We start from the raw sequence: 7,500 nt of genomic DNA, 5'->3' as shown, positions 1-7,500 counted from the left end.
GGTGACTCAGGCATCCGCGTACTGCCACCACTATCCACCCCCCCCCCCCCCTCTCTCTGCCCCCTTCCCACACAATACCAAATGTAACCAACTTTATCGCTTAACCTAACTGTGGCTGTACCACATTATCGCTTAACCTAACTGTGGCTGTACCACATTATCGCTTAACCTAACTGTGGCTGTACCACATTATCGCTTAACCTAACTGTGGCTGTACCACATTATCGCTTAACCTAACTGTGGCTGTACCACATTATCGCTTAACCTAACTGTGGCTGTACCACATTATCGCTTAACCTAACTGTGGCTGTACCACATTATCGCTTAACCTAACTGTGGCTGTACCACATTATCGCTTAACCTAACTGTGGCTGTACCACATTATCGCTTAACCTAACTGTGGCTGTACCACATTATCGCTTAACCTAACTGTGGCTGTACCACATTATCGCTTAACCTAACTGTGGCTGTACCACATTATCGCTTAACCTAACTCTGGTTGTACCACATTATCCCTTAACCTAACTCAAGTTGTCCCTTAACCTAACTCAAGTTGTCCCTTAACCTAACTCAAGTTGTCCCTTAACCTAACTCAAGTTGTCCCTTAACCTAACTCAAGTTGTCCCTTAACCTAACTCAAGTTGTCCCTTAACCTAACTCAAGTTGTCCCTTAACCTAACTCAAGTTGTCCCTTAACCTAACTCAAGTTGTCCCTTAACCTAACTCAAGTTGTCCCTTAACCTAACTCAAGTTGACCCTTAACCTAACTCAAGTTGTCCCTTAACCTAACTCAAGTTGTCCCTTAACCTAACTCAAGTTGTCCCTTAACCTAACTCAAGTTGTCCCTTAACCTAACTCAAGTTGTCCCTTAACCTAACTCAAGTTGTCCCTTAACCTAACTCAAGTTGTCCCTTAACCTAACTCAAGTTGTCCCTTAACCTAACTCAAGTTGTCCCTTAACCTAACTCAAGTTGTCCCTTAACCTAACTCAAGTTGTCCCTTAACCTAACTCAAGTTGTCCCTTAACCTAACTCAATTTGTCCCTTAACCTAACTCAATTTGTCCCTTAACCTAACTCAATTTGTCCCTTAACCTAACTCAATTTGTCCCTTAACCTAACTCAATTTGTCCCTTAACCTAACTCAATTTGTCCCTTAACCTAACCCACGTTGTCCCTTAACCTAACTCAATTTGTCCCTTAACCTAACTCACGTTGTCCCTTAACCTAACCCACGTTGTCCCTTAACCTAACCCACGTTGTCCCTTAACCTAACCCACGTTGTCCCTTAACCTAACCCACGTTGTCCCTTAACCTAACCCACGTTGTCCCTTAACCTAACCCACGTTGTCCCTTAACCTAACCCACGTTGTCCCTTAACCTAACCCACGTTGTCCCTTAACCTAACCCACGTTGTCCCTTAACCTAACCCACGTTGTCCCTTAACCTAACCCACGTTGTCCCTTTGCCTAACATAGTTCACTGCTCGGAATCTCTGGTGTCGTTGTTATCCTCATGTAGATGTCTTGCGAGTGTTGCTTACTTTCCACATATTCCCGCTATCCACTGTCAATTGTACTGCAATAGGACTATATCGCCGCCCCCCCCCCCCTCTGTCCCCCTCTTTGTGTCTCTGTCCTCTCAAGCTGGTCGGTCTGGCGTTTGAGTGTTAAATGAGCCTCGCAGCTGTTCAGTTGCATTCAGATGTCGACGCCCTCAGTGTACGTCGTGGTATGGTCTGTGTCCATTGTCCGCTGATGTCGTACGCGTAACCCACACGCTGTACCGATCATCGGTCGTTACGTACAGAGTGAAGTAGTGTGATACGTGTGACCGTACGCTGGCTGTGCCCAACGGTGTCGAATCTCAATTTCCATATGTTGTGCTCGATGCTACTTGTCTCGTCTCCCAATAACAGCTAGGTTGCACTGTGGTACGCCGTAGAGGCGTGTGGGAGGAACGTACGAACGCATTGTATGTCACCCTGGGTCGCTGGGGGTGGTGGTGCGGTGAGTCAGGTCAGGTCAGGTCAGGTCAGGTCAGGTCAGCGTGAGCCGTCTGATGTAGTGACGCGTGTATTCCGACTTTGTCGTATTGCCTCACACAAAGTGCTACCCTGGTGGACCGCGTTCCATATCTGGGACATGCCGCAGATGCCGGTTGACAGTGGATCGCGGAAGGGACATCGCATACGTGCGCGGGCCACCTTCCACGTGTTCTCTTCTGCACATGTCGCAGTGTGTATGTGGTCTGATGTAGCGTGTCGTGACACATGACATCCTGGCATGCAAGAATTGTTGAATTCGCAAATGTAGGTGGACATCTACGTTTACTGCCCAAGATACGCAAATGAACTGGAAATCCGTTGTTGAGCGGTTGTTCACGCTGGAGGTGAATCTGTGATGGCGACGATCGGTACAGCTATTAACCGGTTGTTTCAGCGGTACCCGCCACATCCACACACGTGACTAGGTCCATGTGGGTATGAAGCGATACGCGGCGGTGGCTTGGTGGGACTGTTCCCGGCCGGTGAAGGGGGGCCGCCCGGCGTGTTGGCCGCGCGCTGCGTGGGCGCACGCGCAACAGGCGGCTGGTGGGGGGCGCCGAGTGGCAGGAGCGCCAGCCGACGGGCCCGGCAGGCGGTGCAGCTACGCTGCGGCGCACCCTGCACGCGGCGCCTGGCGGCCAAAGTTGGTTCAGCCGAGCCCGGTGCGAAGCGCGGTGGACATCTGCAGTGTGCTGGTCTGATTGAGGACTGTGTGCGTTGAGGATGCGCCGCCGCCTGGCACTCGGCGCCGCGACGCCGTCTGCTGCTCGGTCGCCCCAGCGGTTCTCGCAGGTGGTTTGTATCGCAGTTGTGCGGACGTGTTGGCGCGTGCGCTGTGCTGGGAGAGTTCGCTTCTGCACCCAAGTGGGGCTTTGCCCTTGTGTGGCGCTGGCGTTTTAGCTGCCGGTCACCATAGGTGGCGCGTGTTGTCTCCCGCCGGCAATGCCACGACAGCACGCTCCCGGGCCTCTGTCGGCAGCGGCAAGCTCAGTTGGGAGCAAGGGTGTTCGCACTAAAACCGTCTACTCGCCTAACTCCGGGCGATTGCGCCTCTCTCGAAACCGACCAAGTACCTAGGACGGCGCTGCGCGCCGCCGGGACCTGAGAGGGTTTCGAGGTGTATCGTGCAGGGGAGCTCGGCCTCCTCCTGTTTGCAGAATAATTGAACGGACGCTTGCGTGTTCGCGCGGGCCCCCGGGACACACTCCCGGGCGGCCGGCTGCTCAGCTCTAGTTGACGCAGCTCCCTGGTTGATCCTGCCAGTAGTCATATGCTTGTCTCAAAGATTAAGCCATGCATGTCTCAGTACAAGCCGCATTAAGGTGAAACCGCGAATGGCTCATTAAATCAGTTATGGTTCCTTAGATCGTACCCACGTTACTTGGATAACTGTGGTAATTCTAGAGCTAATACATGCAAACAGAGTCCCGACCAGAGATGGAAGGGACGCTTTTATTAGATCAAAACCAATCGGATTGGCTTGTCTGGTCCGTTTGCCTTGGTGACTCTGAATAACTTTGGGCTGATCGCACGGTCCTCGTACCGGCGACGCATCTTTCAAATGTCTGCCTTATCAACTGTCGATGGTAGGTTCTGCGCCTACCATGGTTGTAACGGGTAACGGGGAATCAGGGTTCGATTCCGGAGAGGGAGCCTGAGAAACGGCTACCACATCCAAGGAAGGCAGCAGGCGCGCAAATTACCCACTCCCGGCACGGGGAGGTAGTGACGAAAAATAACGATACGGGACTCATCCGAGGCCCCGTAATCGGAATGAGTACACTTTAAATCCTTTAACGAGTATCTATTGGAGGGCAAGTCTGGTGCCAGCAGCCGCGGTAATTCCAGCTCCAATAGCGTATATTAAAGTTGTTGCGGTTAAAAAGCTCGTAGTTGGATTTGTGTCCCACGCTGTTGGTTCACCGCCCGTCGGTGTTTAACTGGCATGTATCGTGGGACGTCCTGCCGGTGGGGCGAGCCGAAGGGGTGCTTTCGCGTCCCGAGGCGGACCCCGTTTAAATCCTACCAGGGTGCTCTTTGTTGAGTGTCTCGGTGGGCCGGCACGTTTACTTTGAACAAATTAGAGTGCTTAAAGCAGGCAAGCCCGCCTGAATACTGTGTGCATGGAATAATGGAATAGGACCTCGGTTCTATTTTGTTGGTTTTCGGAACCCGAGGTAATGATTAATAGGGACAGGCGGGGGCATTCGTATTGCGACGTTAGAGGTGAAATTCTTGGATCGTCGCAAGACGAACAGAAGCGAAAGCATTTGCCAAGTATGTTTTCATTAATCAAGAACGAAAGTTAGAGGTTCGAAGGCGATCAGATACCGCCCTAGTTCTAACCATAAACGATGCCAGCCAGCGATCCGCCGCAGTTCCTCCGATGACTCGGCGGGCAGCCTCCGGGAAACCAAAGCTTTTGGGTTCCGGGGGAAGTATGGTTGCAAAGCTGAAACTTAAAGGAATTGACGGAAGGGCACCACCAGGAGTGGAGCCTGCGGCTTAATTTGACTCAACACGGGAAACCTCACCAGGCCCGGACACCGGAAGGATTGACAGATTGATAGCTCTTTCTTGATTCGGTGGGTGGTGGTGCATGGCCGTTCTTAGTTGGTGGAGCGATTTGTCTGGTTAATTCCGATAACGAACGAGACTCTAGCCTGCTAACTAGTCGCGTGACATCCTTCGTGCTGTCAGCGATTACTTTTCTTCTTAGAGGGACAGGCGGCTTCTAGCCACACGAGATTGAGCAATAACAGGTCTGTGATGCCCTTAGATGTTCTGGGCCGCACGCGCGCTACACTGAAGGAATCAGCGTGTCTTCCTAGGCCGAAAGGTCGGGGTAACCCGCTGAACCTCCTTCGTGCTAGGGATTGGGGCTTGCAATTGTTCCCCATGAACGAGGAATTCCCAGTAAGCGCGAGTCATAAGCTCGCGTTGATTACGTCCCTGCCCTTTGTACACACCGCCCGTCGCTACTACCGATTGAATGATTTAGTGAGGTCTTCGGACTGGTACGCGGCATCGACTCTGTCGTTGCCGATGCTACCGGAAAGATGACCAAACTTGATCATTTAGAGGAAGTAAAAGTCGTAACAAGGTTTCCGTAGGTGAACCTGCGGAAGGATCATTACCGACTAGACTGCATGTCTTTCGATGTGCGTGTCGTGTCGCGCAACACGCTACCTGTACGGCAGTGGCCGTGCGCCGCGTGCGGAACCACGCGTGCCTCTCAAAACTAGCGGAAGTGTTGTTGTTGTGTGGTACGAGCGCTGAAGCTCTGGAGCGGCTGGCCTGCGGTACCTGGCGCCTGGCGCCGGTTTTGAATGACGTTCGCCCGAGTGCCTGTCCGCTCCGGTGTGGAGCCGTACGACGCCCATCGGCTGTGAGGCCGTTGGACACAAAAAAATAGTGGAACAGGGGCCGTCAGACGCCTCAGTCCCGCAAATGCTACTGTCTTGAAAGAGACAGTGGGAGACTGAAAAGGAAAAGATCACCCAGGACGGTGGATCACTCGGCTCGTGGGTCGATGAAGAACGCAGCAAATTGCGCGTCGACATGTGAACTGCAGGACACATGAACATCGACGTTTCGAACGCACATTGCGGTCCATGGATTCCGTTCCCGGGCCACGTCTGGCTGAGGGTCGGCTACGTATACTGAAGCGCGCGGCGTTTGTCCCGCTTCGGAGACGTGGGAGTGTCGTGGTCGCCTGTGTGGCCGGCCGCGTCTCCTTAAACGTGCGATGCGCGCCCGTCGCCTGGCGGTTCGCATACCGGTACTTTCTCGGTAGCGTGCACAGCCGGCTGGCGGTGTGGCGTGCGACACCTCGTACAACGACCTCAGAGCAGGCGAGACTACCCGCTGAATTTAAGCATATTACTAAGCGGAGGAAAAGAAACTAACAAGGATTCCCCCAGTAGCGGCGAGCGAACAGGGAAGAGTCCAGCACCGAACCCCGCAGGCTGCCGCCTGTCGTGGCATGTGGTGTTTGGGAGGGTCCACTACCCCGACGCCTCGCGCCGAGCCCAAGTCCAACTTGAATGAGGCCACGGCCCGTAGAGGGTGCCAGGCCCGTAGCGGCCGGTGCGAGCGTCGGCGGGACCTCTCCTTCGAGTCGGGTTGCTTGAGAGTGCAGCTCCAAGTGGGTGGTAAACTCCATCTGAGACTAAATATGACCACGAGACCGATAGCGAACAAGTACCGTGAGGGAAAGTTGAAAAGAACTTTGAAGAGAGAGTTCAAAAGTACGTGAAACCGTTCTGGGGTAAACGTGAGAAGTCCGAAAGGTCGAACGGGTGAGATTCACGCCCATCCGGCCACTGGCCCCCGCCCTCGGCAGATGGGGCCGGCCGCCCGCGCGGAGCAATCCGCGGCGGGGTCGTGTCCGGTTGCCTTTCCACTCGCCGCGGGGTGGGGCCGTTCCGGTGTGCGGTGGGCCGCACTTCTCCCCTAGTAGGACGTCGCGACCCGCTGGGTGCCGGCCTACGGCCCGGGTGCGCAGCCTGTCCTTCCGCGGGCCTCGGTTCGCGTCTGTTGGGCAGAGCCCCGGTGTCCTGGCTGGCTGCTCGGCGGTATATCTGGAGGAGTCGATTCGCCCCTTTGGGCGCTCGGGCTCCCGGCAAGCGCGCGCGGTTCTTCCCGGATGACGGACCTACCTGGCCCGGCCCCGGACCCGCGCCGCTGTTGGCTCGGGATGCTCTCGGGCGGAATAATCGCTCCCGTCAGCGGCGCTTCAGCTTTGGACAATTTCACGACCCGTCTTGAAACACGGACCAAGGAGTCTAACATGTGCGCGAGTCATTGGGCTGTACGAAACCTAAAGGCGTAATGAAAGTGAAGGTCTCGCCTTGCGCGGGCCGAGGGAGGATGGGGCTTCCCCGCCCTTCACGGGGCGGCGGCCTCCGCACTCCCGGGGCGTCTCGTCCTCATTGCGAGGTGAGGCGCACCTAGAGCGTACACGTTGGGACCCGAAAGATGGTGAACTATGCCTGGCCAGGACGAAGTCAGGGGAAACCCTGATGGAGGTCCGTAGCGATTCTGACGTGCAAATCGATCGTCGGAGCTGGGTATAGGGGCGAAAGACTAATCGAACCATCTAGTAGCTGGTTCCCTCCGAAGTTTCCCTCAGGATAGCTGGTGCTCGTACGAGTCTCATCCGGTAAAGCGAATGATTAGAGGCCTTGGGGCCGAAACGACCTCAACCTATTCTCAAACTTTAAATGGGTGAGATCTCCGGCTTGCTTGATATGCTGAAGCCGCGAGCAAACGACTCGGATCGGAGTGCCAAGTGGGCCACTTTTGGTAAGCAGAACTGGCGCTGTGGGATGAACCAAACGCCGAGTTAAGGCGCCCGAATCGACGCTCATGGGAAACCATGAAAGGCGTTGGTTGCTTAAGACAGCAGGACGGTGGCCATGGAAGTCGGAATCCGCTAAGGAGTGTGTAACAA

At 54.7% G+C, this 7,500-nt stretch overlaps 3 non-coding genes across 3 annotated transcripts in view; all 3 read left to right on the top strand.

Moving 5' to 3' along the window:
* The first annotated feature begins 3,288 nt into the window (after positions 1 to 3,288).
* LOC126301144 (small subunit ribosomal RNA) lies at positions 3,289 to 5,181 on the top strand. Its single transcript, XR_007552930.1, has one exon. It is a non-coding gene; the product is annotated as a small subunit ribosomal RNA (ribosomal RNA).
* A 361-nt stretch (positions 5,182 to 5,542) lies between these two features.
* On the top strand, positions 5,543 to 5,697 carry LOC126301225 (5.8S ribosomal RNA). The gene has a single exon (XR_007552990.1). It is a non-coding gene; the product is annotated as a 5.8S ribosomal RNA (ribosomal RNA).
* Positions 5,698 to 5,885: 188 nt separating this feature from the next.
* The window catches only part of LOC126301176 (large subunit ribosomal RNA), a 4,222-nt gene continuing 2,607 nt past the window's right edge, over positions 5,886 to 7,500 (top strand). Inside the window, exon 1 of the ribosomal RNA XR_007552959.1 lies at positions 5,886 to 7,500. This exon is cut by the window's right edge and continues 2,607 nt beyond it. This is a non-coding gene — a ribosomal RNA (large subunit ribosomal RNA).

This window comes from Schistocerca gregaria, unplaced genomic scaffold, assembly GCF_023897955.1.
Source record: "Schistocerca gregaria isolate iqSchGreg1 unplaced genomic scaffold, iqSchGreg1.2 ptg000045l, whole genome shotgun sequence".
In the NCBI taxonomy this organism is placed as follows: domain Eukaryota; kingdom Metazoa; phylum Arthropoda; class Insecta; order Orthoptera; family Acrididae; genus Schistocerca; species Schistocerca gregaria.
The sequence above is the reverse complement of the archived record's forward strand: the minus strand, read 5'-3'. Positions and strand labels throughout refer to the sequence as shown.